Below are 10889 nucleotides of genomic sequence, written 5' to 3'. Positions count from 1 at the left end.
GACTGGGTTGCAGGCAGTGCCCTGCTGCTCTCAGGCTACAGGAGCCTTTATTTCCCTCCACAGATCAGTCTGGGCTTGTACCTGAGGCTGGAGTGCCCCAGGGAGTTGGCAGCTGCCTTCAGTACCTGCTAGTTTACAAAGCCTGAGGAAATGGCAATTTGGGGGGGGAATTTGCCTTCAGGATGCAGATGGCTTATTGCTATGAAGCAGGAGAGGCTGTCCCCTCGTCCCCCAGCGCTGGGAATCTGCAAGGCACTTTGCATTTGCAGGGGCAGGGCTGGAGGCCAGGAAACAGCAAGAGATGCACGTATACCTGGCTAACAAGGGAGGTACCAGCTGACTGGAGGTTGGCAAACCTGACATCGATCAACAAGAAAGGTAAGAGGGAAGACCCAGGGAACTACCGGCCTGTCAGTCTGACCTCATCGCCAGGTAAACTCCTGGAACAGATCATCCTTAGTGTTGTCATGTACAAGACAGTCAGATGATCAGGCCCAGCCAACATGGATTTATGAAGGGCAAGGTCTTGTTTGACCAACCCGATCTCCTATGATAAAATGACCCGTTTAGTGGATGAGAGAAGAACTGTGGGTGTTGTTTACCTCAATTTTAGCAAAGCCTTTGACACTGTTTCCCATAATATTCTTCTGCAGAAGCTGGCTGCCTATGGCTTGGAAGAGTGTACGCTTCGCTGGATCAAAAACTGGCTGGACGGCTGGGCCCAGAGCGTGGTGGTGAATGGAGTTAAATCTAGCTGGCGGCCGGTCACCAGTGCTGTTCCACAGGGCTCAGTGTTGGGGCCTGTTCTCTTTAACATCTTTATCAATTATCTGGATGAGGGATTGAGTGCACCCTCAGCAATTTTGCAGATGACACTAAATTGGGAGGTAGTGTTGATCTGCCTAAGGGTCAGGAGGCTCTACAGAGGGACCTGGACAGACTGGATTGATGGGCCGAGGCCAACTGTATGAAATTCAACAAGACCAATTGCCGGGCCCTGCACTTAGGCCACCACAAACCCCTGTAGCGTTACAGGCTTGGGGAATTGCAGCTGGAAAGCTGCACAGCAGAGAAGAACCTGGGCGTGCTGGTCAACAGCCCATTGAACATGGGCCAGCAGTGTGCCCACGCAGCCAACAGAATCCTGGCATATATCAGAAACAGTGTGGCCAGCAGGAGCAGGGAAGTGATTGTCCCCCTATACTCAGCACTGGTGAGGCCACACCTGGAGTACTGTGTCTAGTTTGGGGCACCTCACTTCAAGAAGGGTGTTGAGGTGCTGGAGTGGGTTCAGAGAAGGGCAACAAAACTAGTGAAGGGTTTAGAGAACTTGTCCTATGAGGAGCGACTGAGGGAGCTGGGACTGTTTAGTCTGGAGAAGAGGAGGCTCAGGGGGGACCTTCTCGCTCTCTACAATTACCTGAAAGGAAGTTGTAGGGAGATGGGGGTCGGTCTCTTCTCCCACGTTATGAATAACAGGACGAGAGGGAATGGCCTCAAGTTGCACCAGGGGAAATTTAGTGACTTTAGCAGGAAAAATTTCTTTACAGAGAGGGTTGTGAAGTATTGGAACAGGCTGCCCAGGGAGGTGGTGGAGTCCCCATCCCTGGAAGTGTTTTAAAACCGTGTAGATTTGGTGTTGAGCAATATGGTTTAGAGACCCTGACAGTGCAGGGCGAATGGTTGGACTCGATGATCTTGAAGGTCTCTTCCAACCAGGTGATTCTATGACTCGTGGGGTGTATCCCTGTGCCCTGGGTGCCTGCACCCCAAGCAGTGATGATTTAGCCACACAACCTCACTTCAAGCCACATGGGAGGGAGAGGGTTGAGGTGACCCCTGGGAGGCCCCCTCCTGCCAATTGCTCCTCACCTTTCTCTTCTTGCAGGGTCCTGCAGAACAGCTCAGAGAAGATGCACTGAAACATTTCTGCAAATTTTTTCTGTTTTAAAATCACAAATTTTCCGTATCTTTTTAAAAGCCCAGGAAATCCCCCACACTCACCCCAAGGCACACATGTATGCTCACACACACAGAGGCATGTGGTGGTTCTTTGGCTCACAGAGGCAGGAAGATGAGGAGGAATGCCCTGCATGGTCTCAGTGTCTGCTGGGTGAGTGAGGTGGGGAAACATCCCATAAATCACACTGTAGGCCAGCTGGACTGCAACGGCGGCAGCAGCCCCTTTGGTGACAATTCCATCCATGTGACAGGTCTTGATGCCGGAGCAGCAGAGGGAGTGATGGGGATGGTGGAGTGATGGGTGTTTTCGGGTCCCAGATCTGAATGCTTAGCATGGGGTGGGACTGGTGGGAGACAGATGAGCCTCCCAGGTAGAGGCAATCCCATCAGATATGTGGACATATTCCTCAATGTCCCACTGCCCTGTGTAGCACATCGTAGCCTGGGAATGACCTTAAGAATCACAGTCGCACAGGCTCAGCGTGCAGGAGCACCCCATGTGCATGAGGTCATTGATGGCACTCTGTCCCCCTCCCTCAGAGTGGGGCAAGTTCTTGCCACCTCCCTGAGGACATCTCATCTCTTCCCACCCCTCTCCTTATGGCAGCCTCTGGGCCTGAGGGGTAAAACCATCCCTGGCAGCTGTGTCTGGCTGGAGCACTCAAAGCACCAGCAGGAGCACCTGAGGGGACTTCCATTTGACCCGTGTAAAACCTCAACCCGCAGAGGGGCTGCCCACTCCCTCCTGCACTCACGCCAGGCTTGGCTGGCGTGGCAGGAGCCACAACAGAAAGTGCTCCCAGGCTGGCGCAGCAGAAGCTGGGGCAGAAAGCGCTTCCTGGCTGGCGCATCAGGAGCTGGGGCAGAAAGCGCTCCCAGGCTGGTGCAGCACCCACCTTGCATATGGAGAGGCAAAAAGTCAGAGAAACACATTTCCTCTGGCTTGTGTGCTGGTGGCTGGCTCCGTGCCCAGCCTGAGGCTCTTTTTCTTTGTGAGGAAGATGAGCAACAATCCGCCTTATGTTTCCCAGTATTTTGGGGAAGAATCAGTGGTATGTTACATTTGGGAATGGCCCAGGTGCTTCGCACCACCTGCTCTGGCATGGTGAAGTAGAAGAGTTATTGGTCAGTGCTGGAGGGGAAAAGGGTTGTCTGGAGGTCCAGGAGAGGCATGGGAGTCTCGGGCTGCGCTTCTGGTACCGGTGTTTCCGGCACTATGGACATGACTTTATTTTAGTCATCCCATCTGGGGATTTCCCGGTGCTGTGAGACTATGCTCACCTGGAAAGGCTGGAAAAGATGTTTCTTCTAGAAACAAGTAGATGGAGAAAACATCGCCAAGCAGACAACGTGACTGTGAAGAGGACAGCTGGGTGTGGCAGCGCAGGATAGGCACGCAGGAGGGTTGGGCTTGGCTGTCGGGAGGGGTCCTCCAGCTCTCGGTGCTGGAGATCTGCATGGGGCAGCATAGGGGTTTCTTGCCTCTAACCCCAACAGGCATGCTCCAGGCACCATGGGATGACAACATCCAGAAATCATGGAGGGGAGTAAGGCAAAGCTTTACTTGGGGGCTGCAGTGCCAGGAGCCTGGACACAGTCAGAAATTAATGGTTATGACACTGGCAGGTGCTGAATTGCTGAGTTTAAAAATTATCAGCTAAAAAGAGGTAGCTCCAGGTTCCTGACCCAGAGCCATAAGAGTAAACTGGAGATATGGGGTCTAATCTGAGGGAGCAGAAAGAAAATTATAGTATCAAGATACTTGAGGCTGAAGGAATGGGACTCCAGGTGTGAAACTGGAGGACACTTGGAAATAACTTAGGCAAGGGGCCGAGATCCTGCACTGGCTGCATGCAGTGGGTAGCTTTGTGCAGGCATGTGAGAGCCAGTGCAGAGTGAAGTGTGCCGAGGACAGCCAGGCATCTGCAGGGAGCCCAGCTCCCTGGCATAACCTGCTAAGCCAGAGCCCACGTGCCCCAAAAAGAGCACACGTGGCCCCAGAAAGTGGGGCATCAATAGCAGCTCTGGCACTTCCGAGGGCTCTGCAAACCGATGTGGGTGCCACTGCAAAGTGTCAGCATCACCCATGCATGGCTGGGCTGGCTGGGCCAGGCAGTAGCAGATGGCTGTGCCTTTGAGAGAGCTGCATAGAAGCAGTGGCATCCTGGTCCTGCCTGAAGTGAGGCACAGCATGAGCACATCTGCCCACCCCCAGCCTCCCCAAGAGACAGCGCCAGGACACTGTCCTCCCATGCAAATGTGATGGGAAAGCTAGGACAGGCTCCTGCCACTGAGAGTCGGAGAAATCTGCTTGACCAGAGCCAAGGACCCACCTGCATGCAGAAAGCACCATTTGTTTCCCCACATTGTGCAGTTCTCAGTTCAATATGGGGCTGAGGCAGATAAAAATGACTTAGAACAAAGTGAGCCATGTCTAATCTCTCCTGGGACTTTTTGTGTGCATGTGTGTATGTATGTGAGACAGCAAGTGAGTGACTCATGGTAGCTTCTCTGGAATGCAGAGTATCTTGGAAATGCCACCCATAAGGCACTCAACCTTTCCAGCACTCAGATGGGCAAAGGGCACCGAGACACTGGCTATGCTGCGTGGCACTGGTGGAGGTCCACAGTAGAAGGACCAGGCATGGCCCCTTGTACCAGTGCTTCTGAGCTGAAGCATCTCCCACTGCTGCCCGTATCCCACCTGGACCCTGCCTGCCCTGGCGAGGGCTTGGTTTTGGTGCATGGCTGCTTCAGAAAGAGAACAGCAGCCCAACGGTGGGCAGGACACATCCCTGCTATTCCACAGACATGCCATGGGCAAGTCACCTCTGTGTGCGCTTGTCACGCTTCCTCCTCATGCTGCTGGGCACAAGCTGCTGGCTGGTTCCTGGCCAGCCTGCCAGCCATGCCCAGCTGGATGCATGCCGCGCTGACTCATTTCACCAAACACCACAGGAAATCCCTTTCACTTTGCCAGCGACTCCCTGTACAGGTGGTGTGAAGGATGCTGCAGGGGTTTCCAACCTCCTCTCTGGAGCCAGGTCTAGGGTTTAGTCACAGGAGACATGTTTATCCCATGTAACCAGGCCCACTGTGCTCTGCAAGGGCAGAGGTGCTTTAGGGAAGCTGCTTTTTTCAGACTCATTGTCTCAGTTAGGAAGCAAAACCAGTAAACCAAACCATCAGCCAAAGAAAGCATCTCTTAGTGCTTTTGTCTCCATCCAGGCTGCTGCAAAATCAGTCTAAGTGGAGAGACAAACCCTGGCCCTAGTGCAAATAAATCAAAGCAGGAGCAAAACCCAACCCTGTCCTCGGGGTGAAAAAACTCTCTCCTTTGGAATCAAAGCTCCAGGCTAGCGGAGAAATGCCTGGTTGACTTTGCTTGGCAGCTGCACCCCAGCAATAACAGAGCAAAGAGGGGCTGCAGCCCTGTGCAGCTCACAGAGCAGCTGACCCACAGACAGCAGGACCCTGAAGGAGAAGCAGCAGCACAGTGAAGCTGATGGCACCAACAGCCCTGCGTATCCAGCAAATATGGCCCTGAGGTTCCCCAGCCCCGGAGCAGAAATACTGATGTAGAGGAGGTCCCAAATTTAAGCCTGCTTTTCTCCCTTGGCTTTCCTTGCAGTAATTGGGTCAGTGGAGCACTTCTACTTCCTCATTTCTCACATCAGAGGCGTCTCTGAATGATTTAGGCAGCCGGAGCACAATGGCCATGCTCCTAACTCAGGGCACCTGGGGGCTGTGCCTGCAGAAGCTGGGGAGGACAAGCATTTCGAGGGGCACACCGGCCAGAGGCTGCTCCGAATGGCTGCTGGCTTCACATGGCTATTATAAAAGGATCTTTTTTCCTCAAGTGTCAGAGCAGCCCAGGGAAAACCAGACCAGCCTCCAGGCACACAAGTCCTTTAGAAGTTACCTATTTACTCTGGCTGATTAAATGAAGCTCAGAGCAATTGCTCTTCCCTGGGCTTGCTTTGAGGGTTGCTCCTACTAAGTCAGCTTGGAGATAGGGTCAAATTCCCAGGAGGTGTCTGGTTTTTGATGTCTGTTGTGTGCTGTGCTTAGGTTGTCTCCTGAGACATCCTGGCTGCTACAAAAACTCTTGGAATAAGCCTCAAGCCCCCAGGGCTGCTCATATTCAGCAAAGCTTCATCTGCACCCCCCAAGAAGTGGCTCTCCTCCTGTGGTTGAGGCCATGAGAAAGGGGCATGATGGTGCCCTGCCTTACCTGTACCCCTGGTATTCAGTGTTGCTGGACCCTGGCATCCTCGCACTGATAGAGCTCCTGGCAAGCCAGAAAAGGAGCTAAATTTAACAACAGGAATTTAACAGCACTCCATGGGAATGGCTGTTCAAGAGAAGCGCTGTCCCAGAAAACTCCTCTCTCAATTGTTGCCACAAAGAAAGGACAACTGGATCCAGTGATCTGTAGCAAGCTCCTGCACAGCCTGAAGCCTTCCACCCAGCTGGTCCCCAGCCCGAGGCTGTGCCTGTCGCTGAGGCAGAGCCCTGAGCCTGGGGATGCTGCTGCACCAAGTGTCCATGGTTGTCCCTGCACTGTGCTCAACTTGTCTCTACGTGCCCAGCCCAGGCCTTAGGGCTGGCAGGGGTGCCTGTTGGCCAGGCAGTGACAGGAGAGGGTGCAGACTCATGAGATAAAGGGATTGTCAGGGAACATGGACCAGGATCCTGACCATGTGCGCCAGGCCAGCGCCGTGCACGCGCTGTGTCCACTGGTGTGCCCTTGTGCACGATCGTCCCCGCTGCTGCTGCGGCAGCACTGCCAGCTCAGGTGTGGTTCCATGGGCACCCTCAGTCCCTGTCCCCTGTGCCATGGGCGGCTCTGCCCTGGAGTCTCCTGGGAGGAGCAGCTCAGAGCATCAGCACAGCACAAGGGGCCTGTGGCATCCCAGGGAGGGACAAAGGGAGCTCCAAGGGTATCCTCAGTGTCCCAGAGTCCATGGCAGTTTGCTCCCTCTGATGTGGGAGGCCTGTGCTCATCTGCGAGCTGTCGCTTCACAGAAACAGTGCCTTTTGTCGTTTGCTTAAAACAAACACAAGAGATTCTCCTGGTAGCTGTACTAAGGCACATAAAAAAACCCAAGTGTTTGGTGACAGCCAACATGGCTTCACTAGGGGCATCGTGCCTGACTAATTTACTGGCTTTCCATGACAAAGCTACGGTGCTGGTTGACATAGGTAAAGCAACAGATGTCATTTTCCTGGACTTTTGCAAGGCATTTGACACTGTCCTATATGACATCCTTGTTTCTAAAATGGAGAGACATGGATTTGACAGATTGACAACTCGGTGGATAAAGAACTGGCTGGATGGTCGCACTCAAAGAGTTGCGGTCAATGGTGCGATGTCTACATGGAGACCAGTGTCACACGGTGTCCATCAGGGGTCTGTTCTGGGTCCAGTGCTGTTCAACATCTTTGTCAGCGACATGGATGATGGCATTGAGTGCACCCTCAGTAAGTTTGCCGATGACACCAAGTTGTGTGTGCCGTGGACTCACTTGAGGGAAGAGATGCCATCCAGAGGGACCTTGATAGGCTTGAGAATTAGGCCAGTGCTAACTGCATGAGCTTCAACAAGTCAAAATGCAAGGTCCTTCACCTGGGTCAGGCCAATCCTAGGCACAAATACAAACTGGGCACAGAGTGGGTTGATGTGGAGGAATTCCTTTCCGAGACTGGCCATAATATTCTCTCGGGTATGGACAATCCCTGTTTGGGCCCCAGAGCACAAGGTTACCAACTAGATTACTTTTGTCCTTCAAGTTATCTCAATGGCCTTAAAAGGAAATGTAGACTGATAGCCTGCCAAGATGCACGCCTCCTGGATGCCTCTCCGATGACCGCAATGAGGAGACTGAAGGGATGAGCTTATTACCTGTGTTCTGCTAGCGCTGCCCTATCACTATAGCCCACAAGAGTGTGTTTACGCTAAGCAAGCCAATTGTAGTATGTAGTCGTGTCACATCACATTCTGCTATATAACCTGTGTGTTGTTTGTAATAAATGGAGCATGATCTTTTAACCATATTGGTGTATGTTCATGACTCTGGGCCGTCCACAGAAGGGCTCTGCAACAAGTGGCGCATGAGCAGGGACCCTGAAATTGCTTAAATGCGGAAAAAGTCGCTTAAATGCGGAAAAATTGCTTAAATGCGGATAAACTCGCTTAAATGCGGAAGTCTCCATAGCATCGTGAATACGGTATTGGGAGCCTGTGGACGTGCAGCAGGGAAGGGCACGGGACGAAGAGAATCGCCGGAGCCTGGAAAGTTTCGCAGCGGCCGAGCGAACCCCTGCAAGGTAAGACCGCGATGGAAACGGAGGCAGCAATCAAGCTGTTAACCAGTATACTCTCTAAGAGAGGAGAAACGGTTAACCCTAAGGAAATAGAAAGCCTCATGAAGTGGGCGAAAGCAAATGGACATTGTAAAACCTGTCCGCTACTCTTTAATGTTGACGAATGGCGTGAAGTGGGGGAACATCTCTGGGAGACCACCTTAGCGGGAGGAAAAGAGGAAAAAACAGCAAAAGAAGTGGGACAGACGTGGCGTGTCGTAATTAACACCTTACGGGAGATCAAAGCTGAGCGAAAAGTTGCTGCTGCGGCCATAGAAGCCCTGCAGCCGGATAACACCTCTGGCGAGCTGCACGAGCCGCCGCCGCCACCCTCCCGTATTGCGCAGTTCTTTGGGGTCGGACATTTACACCCAACAAAAGGCATGCGAGCTCCCACCTGTTCTACTATCACTGAGGTGTGGAAACAAGCCGAGGGGCTGGGAGAAACTGTGTCAGAACAAAAAACTGAGTCTAAAGAGCCTACGGGGCCCCCAGCCTGCTCAGGGACAGCAGAGGAAGTGCCCGCCGCCCCTCCAGCGCCAACTGGGCACAAAGCGGAAGTGCCAGCCCAAGGGAACTCGGAGGGTGGTGACTGTACGGCTTTGTCATCGCTGTCGTCGGGCCAAGGAAGAGCGTCCTGCCACCCAAAACTTAACCCTGCTTTGCCCTCCTCTGGCGTGTCGGTTCTTTTGCAGCTGATGGTCTTCGGTGGGAGGGGTCGGCAGCAGTTACGGAGCGCAAGCGGCCGGAGCCGCGACAACGACAACAACGACAGCAACAGCAACAACAAGCGGGGCGGCCGGCATAGGGCAGCTGGGTCGTCGTGGCCACCCCGCTCCCCCGCTCCCCTGCCCGGCTGAGGCGAGGCAGGGCTGGAGCCCGCCACCGCCGCTTCCCCCCCCCCCCCCGCCGCAGGCCGAGCCTGGAGAGCGGCCGTCTCGCCGCTGCCCGTGGCCCGAGTTTTACCACGAGACAGCACATTTTAACTCGATCGACATCGCGGGAAATAACTAATCCTCCTTTGTTCCAGCAATTTGAACAGTTAATATCAGTATTGCAAAACCGTAAACATGCATATTCCATGGTACATCTGCGAGCGCACACCACGCTTCCAAGGCCTATAGCAGAAGGGAACAGGCGAGCTGAGCCTCTCACGAGTGCAGCTCTGGTACCGAACTCGTTAATGCAGGCAAAATCTTGCATGACTGCTACCATCAGAATGCTAATGCTATTAGGTGATAATTTGGTTTAACACGACAACAAGCCCGCTCAATCGTACAATTGTGTACTAGCTGTTAAAATATGATCATGCCACCAATGAATGGTGTTAATCCTCATGGTTTACGCTTGCAGGAACTTTGGCATACACTTCTTATCAGACGTATGTATTTTTGTCATCATGAGGTATTGAGCATGTTACTGGTATTCCATACAATCCTACTGAGCAACCGATCATAGAACATGCACATGGTACTTTGGAGAATATGCCTTTAAAACAAAAAGGGGGAATGACAGGGAAATCTCCCAATGAAACAATAGCTAAAGTGTTATAGCTGTTAAATTTCTTAAATCGAGAGCTAAACATTTTGGGATGAATAAAATGTCACACATGTCAAAATCAGGCACAGGCAGGGTTACAGCAAGTGGCTTTCCAACAACTGACTGAATTGGCTATGAGAGCATTAAGACGTGTCCCTGATTTTTGGGGACGGGGAGGCTTCCTTTGCTTCCATTCGGCAGGGAGCACAGGAACCTTATGAACATTTCCTTGATCGGCTGCAAGCAGCAGTTCAGAGACAAACAGAAAATCCAGCTGCTGCAGATGTCTTGCTATTCCAGTTAGTAATTGAAGATATCCTCTTAAGCACGTGCCAAGCCCATGTATACAGCAGTGTTGGTGACAATATTGGGGCAGCTGTAGCTATTGGCAGTGTTATAACAGGATGTCTTAAATGGCTGAAAAATCCTGAAGCGGAAGGTGACCATCTAAAGAGTGCTTCCCAGCATCTATGCTCTCCATCCTTTTCTACCTTTTTACAATTTCGTTTTATTTCGTTTTGCATCATGATGAACTCTCACCAGAGTTCTCTGCTCTGTAGTGACAGAGCATTCTGTGTATCACTGGTGGTTCGCAGCATCATGAGGCATTTCGAAGGTTTACGTTTTTGCATTTCACAGAGATCTTAAACTAAGACAATCACTTATCTTGAATAGCACACCCTACTCCTCGCAATCTCTTTGCACATCCATTGTCCCATATTGACATGAATCAAATGAATACTTTTTGCACAGGCAAGCTCCTGATCCTATCAGAAATCGGGCAAAAACAATTGCAGATTTAATAAAGGGTGTCAGAATGTGGGCTCAAAAATTAGGCGATGAACAGCTCAAATTAGGACATATAATTCCCTCCACTACCCTATGGATTACTCCAATATTTGCTAACCCAAAGAAATCAGGAAAATGGATATTTATGTTAAAAGATTTAAGAGCTATTAATGCAATCATTTCACCAATGGGTGCATTACAACCGGGTGTATCAAATCCTACTATGATTTCAG

The sequence above is a fragment of the Tauraco erythrolophus genome, chromosome 13 (genome assembly GCF_009769465.1).
Source record: "Tauraco erythrolophus isolate bTauEry1 chromosome 13, bTauEry1.pri, whole genome shotgun sequence".
NCBI classification, from domain to species: Eukaryota; Metazoa; Chordata; class Aves; order Musophagiformes; family Musophagidae; genus Tauraco; species Tauraco erythrolophus.
The sequence above is the reverse complement of the archived record's forward strand: the minus strand, read 5'-3'. Positions refer to the sequence as shown.